Raw genomic sequence first — 17,349 nt, forward strand, 5'->3', positions numbered from 1 at the left:
TTTAGAAACTGCATTAAAGAAGGGGTGCACCGGTCCTGGAGATACTGCAATACCAGGTCAATGCGTGGAGTGGACAGAGCAAGCTCTTTTTCCATCTCCCTGTTCTAAAAATCCATTTAATATATGGTCCCCAGATAGGGGACGTATCAGATATTAAACTGATAAGAACAGATACTACACTTGATCTTAGCCAAAAGGCCGAGAAGCGATAACCAGAATTGGTTTCCGACTACGGTGCCACCCAAGGATTCTGAAAAGTCCATTTGTGGAGATGGCCACCTGGACTCCCGTTAAGAAGACATGCTGTCAACCTCTAGATCCCTCACATGCCTGCACTTTTCGGCTTGCTGCTGCTGCAATCCACGCGTTTTAGATCTGCATAACTCCACCTCTTTTAGCACAGTACCCTCAACCCCCGGCTGTTCCCACCCGCCTCAACACCGTTGGAAGGGAGGAGAACCAATTAAGGCGGGGGGGGGGGGTGGAACGAGCAGCTGTCTACCCTTAGCAGGAGGGTTGCTGATTAATTACCTCTCCTGCTGCTGCTGCTGCTGGCTGTCCAGCAGCAGACTGAAGGTGGCTGCTGCTGTGCGCAGGTATATAAAGGCTCAGAGCCTATTATGACACGCGCAGCCAGCGTTCCATTGCCACATTCCGTCTACTGCAGGCGGGATACCTGGATGGCTGAATGTCACTGAGAAGCTCACAGAGACCGCCATAAGCAACAGTTTAAAAGAATGCCACAGACTAATCAACCAAACTTTTTGGGTTGGTTTCTCTTTTATAGTCTGCAGGCATTAAATGAAAGAAGTCAGTGTTCCAGCAGAGGGAGACAACGTTTCAGAAAAGGCATTGTAGCAAACCAAAAAAGAAATTTTAAGCGCAGCAGAGTAACCAGCTCACATACCTGTTAGCTCAGGTGAGTTTAAAAGGCTGCTGTTGATAACAAGGGCATTTGCTAAATAGATGGTGTGTGTGCAACAATATACTGAAAGGTCAATTATATTGTGCAGCTTATCTCACCACCTGTAGTTATTTAGGTGAAAGCTCCAAAATGCTTGCCTAATATGTCTGTTTATCCAAAAGGAAGTATAGAGGGAGAGCTAGATAGATAGCATTGCATTACATTACATTACATGGCAATGCAATGCACAGTTGCTGAAGTTGAACCAAAATGAGCTTGTCATCTGGCTTCTGCAACTTTTAACATGAAAAATCCAATGAGGAGAAGAAAAGCAAAGCCAAAGAGTCCATCCCAAAATCCGACAAACAAGCAAAATGAACAAAAAGCATTGAATTCAATTCTTTCTGATTTTAGAAACTGCATTAAAGAAGGGGTGCACCGGTCCTGGAGATACTGCAATACCAGGTCAATGCGTGGAGTGGACAGAGCAAGCTCTTTTTCCATCTCCCTGTTCTAAAAATCCATTTAATATATGGTCCCCAGATAGGGGACGTATCAGATATTAAACTGATAAGAACAGATACTACACTTGATCTTAGCCAAAAGGCCGAGAAGCGATAACCAGAATTGGTTTCCGACTACGGTGCCACCCAAGGATTCTGAAAAGTCCATTTGTGGAGATGGCCACCTGGACTCCCGTTAAGAAGACATGCTGTCAACCTCTAGATCCCTCACATGCCTGCACTTTTCGGCTTGCTGCTGCTGCAATCCACGCGTTTTAGATCTGCATAACTCCACCTCTTTTAGCACAGTACCCTCAAACCCCGGCTGTTCCCACCCGCCTCAACACCGTTGGAAGGGAGGAGAACCAATTAAGGCGGGGGGGGGGTGGAACGAGCAGCTGTCTACCCTTAGCAGGAGGGTTGCTGATTAATTACCTCTCCTGCTGCTGCTGCTGCTGGCTGTCCAGCAGCAGACTGAAGGTGGCTGCTGCTGTGCGCAGGTATATAAAGGCTCAGAGCCTATTATGACACGCGCAGCCAGCGTTCCATTTGCCACATTCCGTCTACTGCAGGCGGGATACCTGGATGGCTGAATGTCACTGAGAAGCTCACAGAGACCGCCATAAGCAACAGTTTAAAAGAATGCCACAGACTAATCAACCAAACTTTTTGGGTTGGTTTCTCTTTTATAGTCTGCAGGCATTAAATGAAAGAAGTCAGTGTTCCAGCAGAGGGAGACAACGTTTCAGAAAAGGCATTGTAGCAAACCAAAAAAGAAATTTTAAGCGCAGCAGAGTAACCAGCTCACATACCTGTTAGCTCAGGTGAGTTTAAAAGGCTGCTGTTGATAACAAGGGCATTTGCTAAATAGATGGTGTGTGTGCAACAATATACTGAAAGGTCAATTATATTGTGCAGCTTATCTCACCACCTGTAGTTATTTAGGTGAAAGCTCCAAAATGCTTGCCTAATATGTCTGTTTATCCAAAAGGAAGTATAGAGGGAGAGCTAGATAGATAGCATTGCATTACATTACATTACATGGCAATGCAATGCACAGTTGCTGAAGTTGAACCAAAATGAGCTTGTCATCTGGCTTCTGCAACTTTTAACATGAAAAATCCAATGAGGAGAAGAAAAGCAAAGCCAAAGAGTCCATCCCAAAATCCGACAAACAAGCAAAATGAACAAAAAGCATTGAATTCAATTCTTTCTGATTTTAGAAACTGCATTAAAGAAGGGGTGCACCGGTCCTGGAGATACTGCAATACCAGGTCAATGCGTAGAGTGGACAGCGCAAGCTCTTTTTCCATCTCCCTGTTCTAAAAATCCATTTAATATATGGTCCCCAGATAGGGGACGTATCAGATATTAAACTGATAAGAACAGATACTACACTTGATCTTAGCCAAAAGGCCGAGAAGCGATAACCAGAATTGGTTTCCGACTACGGTGCCACCCAAGGATTCTGAAAAGTCCATTTGTGGAGATGGCCACCTGGACTCCCGTTAAGAAGACATGCTGTCAACCTCTAGATCCCTCACATGCCTGCACTTTTCGGCTTGCTGCTGCTGCAATCCACGCGTTTTAGATCTGCATAACTCCACCTCTTTTAGCACAGTACCCTCAACCCCCGGCTGTTCCCACCCGCCTCAACACCGTTGGAAGGGAGGAGAACCAATTAAGGCGGGGGGGGGGGTGGAACGAGCAGCTGTCTACCCTTAGCAGGAGGGTTGCTGATTAATTACCTCTCCTGCTGCTGCTGCTGCTGGCTGTCCAGCAGCAGACTGAAGGTGGCTGCTGCTGTGCGCAGGTATATAAAGGCTCAGAGCCTATTATGACACGCGCAGCCAGCGTTCCATTGCCACATTCCGTCTACTGCAGGCGGGATACCTGGATGGCTGAATGTCACTGAGAAGCTCACAGAGACCGCCATAAGCAACAGTTTAAAAGAATGCCACAGACTAATCAACCAAACTTTTTGGGTTGGTTTCTCTTTTATAGTCTGCAGGCATTAAATGAAAGAAGTCAGTGTTCCAGCAGAGGGAGACAACGTTTCAGAAAAGGCATTGTAGCAAACCAAAAAAGAAATTTTAAGCGCAGCAGAGTAACCAGCTCACATACCTGTTAGCTCAGGTGAGTTTAAAAGGCTGCTGTTGATAACAAGGGCATTTGCTAAATAGATGGTGTGTGTGCAACAATATACTGAAAGGTCAATTATATTGTGCAGCTTATCTCACCACCTGTAGTTATTTAGGTGAAAGCTCCAAAATGCTTGCCTAATATGTCTGTTTATCCAAAAGGAAGTATAGAGGGAGAGCTAGATAGATAGCATTGCATTACATTACATTACATGGCAATGCAATGCACAGTTGCTGAAGTTGAACCAAAATGAGCTTGTCATCTGGCTTCTGCAACTTTTAACATGAAAAATCCAATGAGGAGAAGAAAAGCAAAGCCAAAGAGTCCATCCCAAAATCCGACAAACAAGCAAAATGAACAAAAAGCATTGAATTCAATTCTTTCTGATTTTAGAAACTGCATTAAAGAAGGGGTGCACCGGTCCTGGAGATACTGCAATACCAGGTCAATGCGTGGAGTGGACAGAGCAAGCTCTTTTTCCATCTCCCTGTTCTAAAAATCCATTTAATATATGGTCCCCAGATAGGGGACGTATCAGATATTAAACTGATAAGAACAGATACTACACTTGATCTTAGCCAAAAGGCCGAGAAGCGATAACCAGAATTGGTTTCCGACTACGGTGCCACCCAAGGATTCTGAAAAGTCCATTTGTGGAGATGGCCACCTGGACTCCCGTTAAGAAGACATGCTGTCAACCTCTAGATCCCTCACATGCCTGCACTTTTCGGCTTGCTGCTGCTGCAATCCACGCGTTTTAGATCTGCATAACTCCACCTCTTTTAGCACAGTACCCTCAACCCCCGGCTGTTCCCACCCGCCTCAACACCGTTGGAAGGGAGGAGAACCAATTAAGGCGGGGGTGGGGGGTGGAACGAGCAGCTGTCTACCCTTAGCAGGAGGGTTGCTGATTAATTACCTCTCCTGCTGCTGCTGCTGCTGGCTGTCCAGCAGCAGACTGAAGGTGGCTGCTGCTGTGCGCAGGTATATAAAGGCTCAGAGCCTATTATGACACGCGCAGCCAGCGTTCCATTGCCACATTCCGTCTACTGCAGGCGGGATACCTGGATGGCTGAATGTCACTGAGAAGCTCACAGAGACCGCCATAAGCAACAGTTTAAAAGAATGCCACAGACTAATCAACCAAACTTTTTGGGTTGGTTTCTCTTTTATAGTCTGCAGGCATTAAATGAAAGAAGTCAGTGTTCCAGCAGAGGGAGACAACGTTTCAGAAAAGGCATTGTAGCAAACCAAAAAAGAAATTTTAAGCGCAGCAGAGTAACCAGCTCACATACCTGGTAGCTCAGGTGAGTTTAAAAGGCTGCTGTTGATAACAAGGGCATTTGCTAAATAGATGGTGTGTGTGCAACAATATACTGAAAGGTCAATTATATTGTGCAGCTTATCTCACCACCTGTAGTTATTTAGGTGAAAGCTCCAAAATGCTTGCCTAATATGTCTGTTTATCCAAAAGGAAGTATAGAGGGAGAGCTAGATAGATAGCATTGCATTACATTACATTACATGGCAATGCAATGCACAGTTGCTGAAGTTGAACCAAAATGAGCTTGTCATCTGGCTTCTGCAACTTTTAACATGAAAAATCCAATGAGGAGAAGAAAAGCAAAGCCAAAGAGTCCATCCCAAAATCCGACAAACAAGCAAAATGAACAAAAAGCATTGAATTCAATTCTTTCTGATTTTAGAAACTGCATTAAAGAAGGGGTGCACCGGTCCTGGAGATACTGCAATACCAGGTCAATGCGTGGAGTGGACAGAGCAAGCTCTTTTTCCATCTCCCTGTTCTAAAAATCCATTTAATATATGGTCCCCAGATAGGGGACGTATCAGATATTAAACTGATAAGAACAGATACTACACTTGATCTTAGCCAAAAGGCCGAGAAGCGATAACCAGAATTGGTTTCCGACTACGGTGCCACCCAAGGATTCTGAAAAGTCCATTTGTGGAGATGGCCACCTGGACTCCCGTTAAGAAGTCATGCTGTCAACCTCTAGATCCCTCACATGCCTGCACTTTTCGGCTTGCTGCTGCTGCAATCCACGCGTTTTAGATCTGCATAACTCCACCTCTTTTAGCACAGTACCCTCAACCCCCGGCTGTTCCCACCCGCCTCAACACCGTTGGAAGGGAGGAGAACCAATTAAGGCGGGGGGGGGGGTGGAACGAGCAGCTGTCTACCCTTAGCAGGAGGGTTGCTGATTAATTACCTCTCCTGCTGCTGCTGCTGCTGGCTGTCCAGCAGCAGACTGAAGGTGGCTGCTGCTGTGCGCAGGTATATAAAGGCTCAGAGCCTATTATGACACGCGCAGCCAGCGTTCCATTGCCACATTCCGTCTACTGCAGGCGGGATACCTGGATGGCTGAATGTCACTGAGAAGCTCACAGAGACCGCCATAAGCAACAGTTTAAAAGAATGCCACAGACTAATCAACCAAACTTTTTGGGTTGGTTTCTCTTTTATAGTCTGCAGGCATTAAATGAAAGAAGTCAGTGTTCCAGCAGAGGGAGACAACGTTTCAGAAAAGGCATTGTAGCAAACCAAAAAAGAAATTTTAAGCGCAGCAGAGTAACCAGCTCACATACCTGTTAGCTCAGGTGAGTTTAAAAGGCTGCTGTTGATAACAAGGGCATTTGCTAAATAGATGGTGTGTGTGCAACAATATACTGAAAGGTCAATTATATTGTGCAGCTTATCTCACCACCTGTAGTTATTTAGGTGAAAGCTCCAAAATGCTTGCCTAATATGTCTGTTTATCCAAAAGGAAGTATAGAGGGAGAGCTAGATAGATAGCATTGCATTACATTACATTACATGGCAATGCAATGCACAGTTGCTGAAGTTGAAACAAAATGAGCTTGTCATCTGGCTTCTGCAACTTTTAACATGAAAAATCCAATGAGGAGAAGAAAAGCAAAGCCAAAGAGTCCATCCCAAAATCCGACAAACAAGCAAAATGAACAAAAAGCATTGAATTCAATTCTTTCTGATTTTAGAAACTGCATTAAAGAAGGGGTGCACCGGTCCTGGAGATACTGCAATACCAGGTCAATGCGTGGAGTGGACAGAGCAAGCTCTTTTTCCATCTCCCTGTTCTAAAAATCCATTTAATATATGGTCCCCAGATAGGGGACGTATCAGATATTAAACTGATAAGAACAGATACTACACTTGATCTTAGCCAAAAGGCCGAGAAGCGATAACCAGAATTGGTTTCCGACTACGGTGCCACCCAAGGATTCTGAAAAGTCCATTTGTGGAGATGGCCACCTGGACTCCCGTTAAGAAGACATGCTGTCAACCTCTAGATCCCTCACATGCCCGCACTTTTCGGCTTGCTGCTGCTGCAATCCACGCGTTTTAGATCTGCATAACTCCACCTCTTTTAGCACAGTACCCTCAACCCCCGGCTGTTCCCACCCGCCTCAACACCGTTGGAAGGGAGGAGAACCAATTAAGGCGGGGGTGGGGGGTGGAACGAGCAGCTGTCTACCCTTAGCAGGAGGGTTGCTGATTAATTACCTCTCCTGCTGCTGCTGCTGCTGGCTGTCCAGCAGCAGACTGAAGGTGGCTGCTGCTGTGCGCAGGTATATAAAGGCTCAGAGCCTATTATGACACGCGCAGCCAGCGTTCCATTGCCACATTCCGTCTACTGCAGGCGGGATACCTGGATGGCTGAATGTCACTGAGAAGCTCACAGAGACCGCCATAAGCAACAGTTTAAAAGAATGCCACAGACTAATCAACCAAACTTTTTGGGTTGGTTTCTCTTTTATAGTCTGCAGGCATTAAATGAAAGAAGTCAGTGTTCCAGCAGAACGAGACAACGTTTCAGAAAAGGCATTGTAGCAAACCAAAAAAGAAATTTTAAGCGCAGCAGAGTAACCAGCTCACATACCTGTTAGCTCAGGTGAGTTTAAAAGGCTGCTGTTGATAACAAGGGCATTTGCTAAATAGATGGTGTGTGTGCAACAATATACTGAAAGGTAAATTATATTGTGCAGCTTATCTCACCACCTGTAGTTATTTAGGTGAAAGCTCCAAAATGCTTGCCTAATATGTCTGTTTATCCAAAAGGAAGTATAGAGGGAGAGCTAGATAGATAGCATTGCATTACATTACATTACATGGCAATGCAATGCACAGTTGCTGAAGTTGAACCAAAATGAGCTTGTCATCTGGCTTCTGCAACTTTTAACATGAAAAATCCAATGAGGAGAAGAAAAGCAAAGCCAAAGAGTCCATCCCAAAATCCGACAAACAAGCAAAATGAACAAAAAGCATTGAATTCAATTCTTTCTGATTTTAGAAACTGCATTAAAGAAGGGGTGCACCGGTCCTGGAGATACTGCAATACCAGGTCAATGCGTGGAGTGGACAGAGCAAGCTCTTTTTCCATCTCCCTGTTCTAAAAATCCATTTAATATATGGTCCCCAGATAGGGGACGTATCAGATATTAAACTGATAAGAACAGATACTACACTTGATCTTAGCCAAAAGGCCGAGAAGCGATAACCAGAATTGGTTTCCGACTACGGTGCCACCCAAGGATTCTGAAAAGTCCATTTGTGGAGATGGCCACCTGGACTCCCGTTAAGAAGACATGCTGTCAACCTCTAGATCCCTCACATGCCTGCACTTTTCGGCTTGCTGCTGCTGCAATCCACGCGTTTTAGATCTGCATAACTCCACCTCTTTTAGCACAGTACCCTCAACCCCCGGCTGTTCCCACCCGCCTCAACACCGTTGGAAGGGAGGAGAACCAATTAAGGCGGGGGTGGGGGGTGGAGCGAGCAGCTGTCTACCCTTAGCAGGAGGGTTGCTGATTAATTACCTCTCCTGCTGCTGCTGCTGCTGGCTGTCCAGCAGCAGACTGAAGGTGGCTGCTGCTGTGCGCAGGTATATAAAGGCTCAGAGCCTATTATGACACGCGCAGCCATCGTTCCATTGCCACATTCCGTCTACTGCAGGCGGGATACCTGGATGGCTGAATGTCACTGAGAAGCTCACAGAGACCGCCATAAGCAACAGTTTAAAAGAATGCCACAGACTAATCAACCAAACTTTTTGGGTTGGTTTCTCTTTTATAGTCTGCAGGCATTAAATGAAAGAAGTCAGTGTTCCAGCAGAGGGAGACAACGTTTCAGAAAAGGCATTGTAGCAAACCAAAAAAGAAATTTTAAGCGCAGCAGAGTAACCAGCTCACATACCTGTTAGCTCAGGTGAGTTTAAAAGGCTGCTGTTGATAGCAAGGGCATTTGCTAAATAGATGGTGTGTGTGCAACAATATACTGAAAGGTCAATTATATTGTGCAGCTTATCTCACCACCTGTAGTTATTTAGGTGAAAGCTCCAAAATGCTTGCCTAATATGTCTGTTTATCCAAAAGGAAGTATAGAGGGAGAGCTAGATAGATAGCATTGCATTACATTACATTACATGGCAATGCAATGCACAGTTGCTGAAGTTGAACCAAAATGAGCTTGTCATCTGGCTTCTGCAACTTTTAACATGAAAAATCCAATGAGGAGAAGAAAAGCAAAGCCAAAGAGTCCATCCCAAAATCCGACAAACAAGCAAAATGAACAAAAAGCATTGAATTCAATTCTTTCTGATTTTAGAAACTGCATTAAAGAAGGGGTGCACCGGTCCTGGAGATACTGCAATACCAGGTCAATGCGTGGAGTGGACAGAGCAAGCTCTTTTTCCATCTCCCTGTTCTAAAAATCCATTTAATATATGGTCCCCAGATAGGGGACGTATCAGATATTAAACTGATAAGAACAGATACTACACTTGATCTTAGCCAAAAGGCCGAGAAGCGATAACCAGAATTGGTTTCCGACTACGGTGCCACCCAAGGATTCTGAAAAGTCCATTTGTGGAGATGGCCACCTGGACTCCCGTTAAGAAGACATGCTGTCAACCTCTAGATCCCTCACATGCCTGCACTTTTCGGCTTGCTGCTGCTGCAATCCACGCGTTTTAGATCTGCATAACTCCACCTCTTTTAGCACAGTACCCTCAACCCCCGGCTGTTCCCACCCGCCTCAACACCGTTGGAAGGGAGGAGAGCCAATTAAGGCGGGGGGGGGGGGTGGAACGAGCAGCTGTCTACCCTTAGCAGGAGGGTTGCTGATTAATTTCCTCTCCTGCTGCTGCTGCTGCTGGCTGTCCAGCAGCAGACTGAAGGTGGCTGCTGCTGTGCGCAGGTATATAAAGGCTCAGAGCCTATTATGACACGCGCAGCCAGCGTTCCATTGCCACATTCCGTCTACTGCAGGCGGGATACCTGGATGGCTGAATGTCACTGAGAAGCTCACAGAGACCGCCATAGGCAACAGTTTAAAAGAATGCCACAGACTAATCAACCAAACTTTTTGGGTTGGTTTCTCTTTTATAGTCTGCAGGCATTAAATGAAAGAAGTCAGTGTTCCAGCAGAGGGAGACAACGTTTCAGAAAAGGCATTGTAGCAAACCAAAAAAGAAATTTTAAGCGCAGCAGAGTAACCAGCTCACATACCTGTTAGCTCAGGTGAGTTTAAAAGGCTGCTGTTGATAGCAAGGGCATTTGCTAAATAGATGGTGTGTGTGCAACAATATACTGAAAGGTCAATTATATTGTGCAGCTTATCTCACCACCTGTAGTTATTTAGGTGAAAGCTCCAAAATGCTTGCCTAATATGTCTGTTTATCCAAAAGGAAGTATAGAGGGAGAGCTAGATAGATAGCATTGCATTACATTACATTACATGGCAATGCAATGCACAGTTGCTGAAGTTGAACCAAAATGAGCTTGTCATCTGGCTTCTGCAACTTTTAACATGAAAAATCCAATGAGGAGAAGAAAAGCAAAGCCAAAGAGTCCATCCCAAAATCCGACAAACAAGCAAAATGAACAAAAAGCATTGAATTCAATTCTTTCTGATTTTAGAAACTGCATTAAAGAAGGGGTGCACCGGTCCTGGAGATACTGCAATACCAGGTCAATGCGTGGAGTGGACAGAGCAAGCTCTTTTTCCATCTCCCTGTTCTAAAAATCCATTTAATATATGGTCCCCAGATAGGGGACGTATCAGATATTAAACTAAGAACAGATACTACACTTGATCTTAGCCAAAAGGCCGAGAAGCGATAACCAGAATTGGTTTCCGACTACGGTGCCACCCAAGGATTCTGAAAAGTCCATTTGTGGAGATGGCCACCTGGACTCCCGTTAAGAAGACATGCTGTCAACCTCTAGATCCCTCACATGCCTGCACTTTTCGGCTTGCTGCTGCTGCAATCCACGCGTTTTAGATCTGCATAACTCCACCTCTTTTAGCACAGTACCCTCAACCCCCGGCTGTTCCCACCCGCCTCAACACCGTTGGAAGGGAGGAGAACCAATTAAGGCGGGGGTGGGGGGTGGAGCGAGCAGCTGTCTACCCTTAGCAGGAGGGTTGCTGATTAATTACCTCTCCTGCTGCTGCTGCTGCTGGCTGTCCAGCAGCAGACTGAAGGTGGCTGCTGCTGTGCGCAGGTATATAAAGGCTCAGAGCCTATTATGACACGCGCAGCCATCGTTCCATTGCCACATTCCGTCTACTGCAGGCGGGATACCTGGATGGCTGAATGTCACTGAGAAGCTCACAGAGACCGCCATAAGCAACAGTTTAAAAGAATGCCACAGACTAATCAACCAAACTTTTTGGGTTGGTTTCTCTTTTATAGTCTGCAGGCATTAAATGAAAGAAGTCAGTGTTCCAGCAGAGGGAGACAACGTTTCAGAAAAGGCATTGTAGCAAACCAAAAAAGAAATTTTAAGCGCAGCAGAGTAACCAGCTCACATACCTGTTAGCTCAGGTGAGTTTAAAAGGCTGCTGTTGATAGCAAGGGCATTTGCTAAATAGATGGTGTGTGTGCAACAATATACTGAAAGGTCAATTATATTGTGCAGCTTATCTCACCACCTGTAGTTATTTAGGTGAAAGCTCCAAAATGCTTGCCTAATATGTCTGTTTATCCAAAAGGAAGTATAGAGGGAGAGCTAGATAGATAGCATTGCATTACATTACATTACATGGCAATGCAATGCACAGTTGCTGAAGTTGAACCAAAATGAGCTTGTCATCTGGCTTCTGCAACTTTTAACATGAAAAATCCAATGAGGAGAAGAAAAGCAAAGCCAAAGAGTCCATCCCAAAATCCGACAAACAAGCAAAATGAACAAAAAGCATTGAATTCAATTCTTTCTGATTTTAGAAACTGCATTAAAGAAGGGGTGCACCGGTCCTGGAGATACTGCAATACCAGGTCAATGCGTGGAGTGGACAGAGCAAGCTCTTTTTCCATCTCCCTGTTCTAAAAATCCATTTAATATATGGTCCCCAGATAGGGGACGTATCAGATATTAAACTGATAAGAACAGATACTACACTTGATCTTAGCCAAAAGGCCGAGAAGCGATAACCAGAATTGGTTTCCGACTACGGTGCCACCCAAGGATTCTGAAAAGTCCATTTGTGGAGATGGCCACCTGGACTCCCGTTAAGAAGACATGCTGTCAACCTCTAGATCCCTCACATGCCTGCACTTTTCGGCTTGCTGCTGCTGCAATCCACGCGTTTTAGATCTGCATAACTCCACCTCTTTTAGCACAGTACCCTCAACCCCCGGCTGTTCCCACCCGCCTCAACACCGTTGGAAGGGAGGAGAGCCAATTAAGGCGGGGGGGGGGGGTGGAACGAGCAGCTGTCTACCCTTAGCAGGAGGGTTGCTGATTAATTTCCTCTCCTGCTGCTGCTGCTGCTGGCTGTCCAGCAGCAGACTGAAGGTGGCTGCTGCTGTGCGCAGGTATATAAAGGCTCAGAGCCTATTATGACACGCGCAGCCAGCGTTCCATTGCCACATTCCGTCTACTGCAGGCGGGATACCTGGATGGCTGAATGTCACTGAGAAGCTCACAGAGACCGCCATAGGCAACAGTTTAAAAGAATGCCACAGACTAATCAACCAAACTTTTTGGGTTGGTTTCTCTTTTATAGTCTGCAGGCATTAAATGAAAGAAGTCAGTGTTCCAGCAGAGGGAGACAACGTTTCAGAAAAGGCATTGTAGCAAACCAAAAAAGAAATTTTAAGCGCAGCAGAGTAACCAGCTCACATACCTGTTAGCTCAGGTGAGTTTAAAAGGCTGCTGTTGATAGCAAGGGCATTTGCTAAATAGATGGTGTGTGTGCAACAATATACTGAAAGGTCAATTATATTGTGCAGCTTATCTCACCACCTGTAGTTATTTAGGTGAAAGCTCCAAAATGCTTGCCTAATATGTCTGTTTATCCAAAAGGAAGTATAGAGGGAGAGCTAGATAGATAGCATTGCATTACATTACATTACATGGCAATGCAATGCACAGTTGCTGAAGTTGAACCAAAATGAGCTTGTCATCTGGCTTCTGCAACTTTTAACATGAAAAATCCAATGAGGAGAAGAAAAGCAAAGCCAAAGAGTCCATCCCAAAATCCGACAAACAAGCAAAATGAACAAAAAGCATTGAATTCAATTCTTTCTGATTTTAGAAACTGCATTAAAGAAGGGGTGCACCGGTCCTGGAGATACTGCAATACCAGGTCAATGCGTGGAGTGGACAGAGCAAGCTCTTTTTCCATCTCCCTGTTCTAAAAATCCATTTAATATATGGTCCCCAGATAGGGGACGTATCAGATATTAAACTAAGAACAGATACTACACTTGATCTTAGCCAAAAGGCCGAGAAGCGATAACCAGAATTGGTTTCCGACTACGGTGCCACCCAAGGATTCTGAAAAGTCCATTTGTGGAGATGGCCACCTGGACTCCCGTTAAGAAGACATGCTGTCAACCTCTAGATCCCTCACATGCCTGCACTTTTCGGCTTGCTGCTGCTGCAATCCACGCGTTTTAGATCTGCATAACTCCACCTCTTTTAGCACAGTACCCTCAACCCCCGGCTGTTCCCACCCGCCTCAACACCGTTGGAAGGGAGGAGAACCAATTAAGGCGGGGGGGGGGGGGTGGAACGAGCAGCTGTCTACCCTTAGCAGGAGGGTTGCTGATTAATTACCTCTCCTGCTGCTGCTGCTGCTGGCTGTCCAGCAGCAGACTGAAGGTGGCTGCTGCTGTGCGCAGGTATATAAAGGCTCAGAGCCTATTATGACACGCGCAGCCAGCGTTCCATTGCCACATTCCGTCTACTGCAGGCGGGATACCTGGATGGCTGAATGTCACTGAGAAGCTCACAGAGACCGCCATAAGCAACAGTTTAAAAGAATGCCACAGACTAATCAACCAAACTTTTTGGGTTGGTTTCTCTTTTATAGTCTGCAGGCATTAAATGAAAGAAGTCAGTGTTCCAGCAGAGGGAGACAACGTTTCAGAAAAGGCATTGTAGCAAACCAAAAAAGAAATTTTAAGCGCAGCAGAGTAACCAGCTCACATACCTGTTAGCTCAGGTGAGTTTAAAAGGCTGCTGTTGATAACAAGGGCATTTGCTAAATAGATGGTGTGTGTGCAACAATATACTGAAAGGTCAATTATATTGTGCAGCTTATCTCACCACCTGTAGTTATTTAGGTGAAAGCTCCAAAATGCTTGCCTAATATGTCTGTTTATCCAAAAGGAAGTATAGAGGGAGAGCTAGATAGATAGCATTGCATTACATTACATTACATGGCAATGCAATGCACAGTTGCTGAAGTTGAACCAAAATGAGCTTGTCATCTGGCTTCTGCAACTTTTAACATGAAAAATCCAATGAGGAGAAGAAAAGCAAAGCCAAAGAGTCCATCCCAAAATCCGACAAACAAGCAAAATGAACAAAAAGCATTGAATTCAATTCTTTCTGATTTTAGAAACTGCATTAAAGAAGGGGTGCACCGGTCCTGGAGATACTGCAATACCAGGTCAATGCGTGGAGTGGACAGAGCAAGCTCTTTTTCCATCTCCCTGTTCTAAAAATCCATTTAATATATGGTCCCCAGATAGGGGACGTATCAGATATTAAACTGATAAGAACAGATACTACACTTGATCTTAGCCAAAAGGCCGAGAAGCGATAACCAGAATTGGTTTCCGACTACGGTGCCACCCAAGGATTCTGAAAAGTCCATTTGTGGAGATGGCCACCTGGATTCCCGTTAAGAAGACATGCTGTCAACCTCTAGATCCCTCACATGCCTGCACTTTTCGGCTTGCTGCTGCTGCAATCCACGCGTTTTAGATCTGCATAACTCCACCTCTTTTAGCACAGTACCCTCAACCCCCGGCTGTTCCCACCCGCCTCAACACCGTTGGAAGGGAGGAGAACCAATTAAGGCGGGGGGGGGGGTGGAACGAGCAGCTGTCTACCCTTAGCAGGAGGGTTGCTGATTAATTACCTCTCCTGCTGCTGCTGCTGGCTGTCCAGCAGCAGACTGAAGGTGGCTGCTGCTGTGCGCAGGTATATAAAGGCTCAGAGCCTATTATGACACGCGCAGCCAGCGTTCCATTGCCACATTCCGTCTACTGCAGGCGGGATACCTGGATGGCTGAATGTCACTGAGAAGCTCACAGAGACCGCCATAAGCAACAGTTTAAAAGAATGCCACAGACTAATCAACCAAACTTTTTGGGTTGGTTTCTCTTTTATAGTCTGCAGGCATTAAATGAAAGAAGTCAGTGTTCCAGCAGAGGGAGACAACGTTTCAGAAAAGGCATTGTAGCAAACCAAAAAAGAAATTTTAAGCGCAGCAGAGTAACCAGCTCACATACCTGTTAGCTCAGGTGAGTTTAAAAGGCTGCTGTTGATAACAAGGGCATTTGCTAAATAGATGGTGTGTGTGCAACAATATACTGAAAGGTCAATTATATTGTGCAGCTTATCTCACCACCTGTAGTTATTTAGGTGAAAGCTCCAAAATGCTTGCCTAATATGTCTGTTTATCCAAAAGGAAGTATAGAGGGAGAGCTAGATAGATAGCATTGCATTACATTACATTACATGGCAATGCAAAGCACAGTTGCTGAAGTTGAACCAAAATGAGCTTGTCATCTGGCTTCTGCAACTTTTAACATGAAAAATCCAATGAGGAGAAGAAAAGCAAAGCCAAAGAGTCCATCCCAAAATCCGACAAACAAGCAAAATGAACAAAAAGCATTGAATTCAATTCTTTCTGATTTTAGAAACTGCATTAAAGAAGGGGTGCACCGGTCCTGGAGATACTGCAATACCAGGTCAATGCGTGGAGTGGACAGAGCAAGCTCTTTTTCCATCTCCCTGTTCTAAAAATCCATTTAATATATGGTCCCCAGATAGGGGACGTATCAGATATTAAACTGATAAGAACAGATACTACACTTGATCTTAGCCAAAAGGCCGAGAAGCGATAACCAGAATTGGTTTCCGACTACGGTGCCACCCAAGGATTCTGAAAAGTCCATTTGTGGAGATGGCCACCTGGACTCCCGTTAAGAAGACATGCTGTCAACCTCTAGATCCCTCACATGCCTGCACTTTTCGGCTTGCTGCTGCTGCAATCCACGCGTTTTAGATCTGCATAACTCCACCTCTTTTAGCACAGTACCCTCAACCCCCGGCTGTTCCCACCCGCCTCAACACCGTTGGAAGGGAGGAGAACCAATTAAGGCGGGGGGGGGGGGTGGAACGAGCAGCTGTCTACCCTTAGCAGGAGGGTTGCTGATTAATTACCTCTCCTGCTGCTGCTGCTGCTGGCTGTCCAGCAGCAGACTGAAGGTGGCTGCTGCTGTGCGCAGGTATATAAAGGCTCAGAGCCTATTATGACACGCGCAGCCAGCGTTCCATTGCCACATTCCGTCTACTGCAGGCGGGATACCTGGATGGCTGAATGTCACTGAGAAGCTCACAGAGACCGCCATAAGCAACAGTTTAAAAGAATGCCACAGACTAATCAACCAAACTTTTTGGGTTGGTTTCTCTTTTATAGTCTGCAGGCATTAAATGAAAGAAGTCAGTGTTCCAGCAGAGGGAGACAACGTTTCAGAAAAGGCATTGTAGCAAACCAAAAAAGAAATTTTAAGCGCAGCAGAGTAACCAGCTCACATACCTGTTAGCTCAGGTGAGTTTAAAAGGCTGCTGTTGATAACAAGGGCATTTGCTAAATAGATGGTGTGTGTGCAACAATATACTGAAAGGTCAATTATATTGTGCAGCTTATCTCACCACCTGTAGTTATTTAGGTGAAAGCTCCAAAATGCTTGCCTAATATGTCTGTTTATCCAAAAGGAAGTATAGAGGGAGAGCTAGATAGATAGCATTGCATTACATTACATTACATGGCAATGCAATGCACAGTTGCTGAAGTTGAACCAAAATGAGCTTGTCATCTGGCTTCTGCAACTTTTAACATGAAAAATCCAATGAGGAGAAGAAAAGCAAAGCCAAAGAGTCCATCCCAAAATCCGACAAACAAGCAAAATGAACAAAAAGCATTGAATTCAATTCTTTCTGATTTTAGAAACTGCATTAAAGAAGGGGTGCACCGGTCCTGGAGATACTGCAATACCAGGTCAATGCGTGGAGTGGACAGAGCAAGCTCTTTTTCCATCTCCCTGTTCTAAAAATCCATTTAATATATGGTCCCCAGATAGGGGACGTATCAGATATTAAACTGATAAGAACAGATACTACACTTGATCTTAGCCAAAAGGCCGAGAAGCGATAACCAGAATTGGTTTCCGACTACGGTGCCACCCAAGGATTCTGAAAAGTCCATTTGTGGAGATGGCCACCTGGACTCCCGTT

The 17,349-nt window shown here is 45.2% G+C and overlaps 14 non-coding genes across 14 annotated transcripts; all 14 read right to left on the reverse strand.

Moving 5' to 3' along the window:
- Positions 1 to 19: 19 nt before the first annotated feature.
- Positions 20 to 210, reverse strand: LOC141190088 (U2 spliceosomal RNA). The gene has a single exon (XR_012264124.1). It is a non-coding gene; the product is annotated as a U2 spliceosomal RNA (small nuclear RNA).
- A 1,122-nt stretch (positions 211 to 1,332) lies between these two features.
- Positions 1,333 to 1,523, reverse strand: LOC141190089 (U2 spliceosomal RNA). Its single transcript, XR_012264125.1, has one exon. It is a non-coding gene; the product is annotated as a U2 spliceosomal RNA (small nuclear RNA).
- A 1,121-nt stretch (positions 1,524 to 2,644) lies between these two features.
- LOC141185400 (U2 spliceosomal RNA) lies at positions 2,645 to 2,835 on the reverse strand. Its single transcript, XR_012260066.1, has one exon. It is a non-coding gene; the product is annotated as a U2 spliceosomal RNA (small nuclear RNA).
- A 1,121-nt stretch (positions 2,836 to 3,956) lies between these two features.
- LOC141190090 (U2 spliceosomal RNA) lies at positions 3,957 to 4,147 on the reverse strand. Its single transcript, XR_012264126.1, has one exon. It is a non-coding gene; the product is annotated as a U2 spliceosomal RNA (small nuclear RNA).
- Positions 4,148 to 5,269: 1,122 nt separating this feature from the next.
- Positions 5,270 to 5,460, reverse strand: LOC141190091 (U2 spliceosomal RNA). Its single transcript, XR_012264127.1, has one exon. It is a non-coding gene; the product is annotated as a U2 spliceosomal RNA (small nuclear RNA).
- A 1,121-nt stretch (positions 5,461 to 6,581) lies between these two features.
- Positions 6,582 to 6,772, reverse strand: LOC141190092 (U2 spliceosomal RNA). Its single transcript, XR_012264128.1, has one exon. It is a non-coding gene; the product is annotated as a U2 spliceosomal RNA (small nuclear RNA).
- A 1,122-nt stretch (positions 6,773 to 7,894) lies between these two features.
- On the reverse strand, positions 7,895 to 8,085 carry LOC141190093 (U2 spliceosomal RNA). Its single transcript, XR_012264129.1, has one exon. It is a non-coding gene; the product is annotated as a U2 spliceosomal RNA (small nuclear RNA).
- Positions 8,086 to 9,207: 1,122 nt separating this feature from the next.
- LOC141190094 (U2 spliceosomal RNA) lies at positions 9,208 to 9,398 on the reverse strand. Its single transcript, XR_012264130.1, has one exon. It is a non-coding gene; the product is annotated as a U2 spliceosomal RNA (small nuclear RNA).
- A 1,122-nt stretch (positions 9,399 to 10,520) lies between these two features.
- Positions 10,521 to 10,708, reverse strand: LOC141185606 (U2 spliceosomal RNA). Its single transcript, XR_012260253.1, has one exon. It is a non-coding gene; the product is annotated as a U2 spliceosomal RNA (small nuclear RNA).
- A 1,122-nt stretch (positions 10,709 to 11,830) lies between these two features.
- On the reverse strand, positions 11,831 to 12,021 carry LOC141190095 (U2 spliceosomal RNA). The gene has a single exon (XR_012264131.1). It is a non-coding gene; the product is annotated as a U2 spliceosomal RNA (small nuclear RNA).
- Positions 12,022 to 13,143: 1,122 nt separating this feature from the next.
- Positions 13,144 to 13,331, reverse strand: LOC141185607 (U2 spliceosomal RNA). The gene has a single exon (XR_012260254.1). It is a non-coding gene; the product is annotated as a U2 spliceosomal RNA (small nuclear RNA).
- A 1,123-nt stretch (positions 13,332 to 14,454) lies between these two features.
- Positions 14,455 to 14,645, reverse strand: LOC141190096 (U2 spliceosomal RNA). The gene has a single exon (XR_012264132.1). It is a non-coding gene; the product is annotated as a U2 spliceosomal RNA (small nuclear RNA).
- A 1,118-nt stretch (positions 14,646 to 15,763) lies between these two features.
- Positions 15,764 to 15,954, reverse strand: LOC141190097 (U2 spliceosomal RNA). Its single transcript, XR_012264133.1, has one exon. It is a non-coding gene; the product is annotated as a U2 spliceosomal RNA (small nuclear RNA).
- Positions 15,955 to 17,076: 1,122 nt separating this feature from the next.
- LOC141190099 (U2 spliceosomal RNA) lies at positions 17,077 to 17,267 on the reverse strand. The gene has a single exon (XR_012264135.1). It is a non-coding gene; the product is annotated as a U2 spliceosomal RNA (small nuclear RNA).
- Positions 17,268 to 17,349: the final 82 nt, after the last annotated feature.

This window comes from Phyllobates terribilis, unplaced genomic scaffold, assembly GCF_046119375.1.
Source record: "Phyllobates terribilis strain yellow unplaced genomic scaffold, ASM4611937v1 Scaffold_40__1_contigs__length_11209783, whole genome shotgun sequence".
NCBI classification, from domain to species: Eukaryota; Metazoa; Chordata; class Amphibia; order Anura; family Dendrobatidae; genus Phyllobates; species Phyllobates terribilis.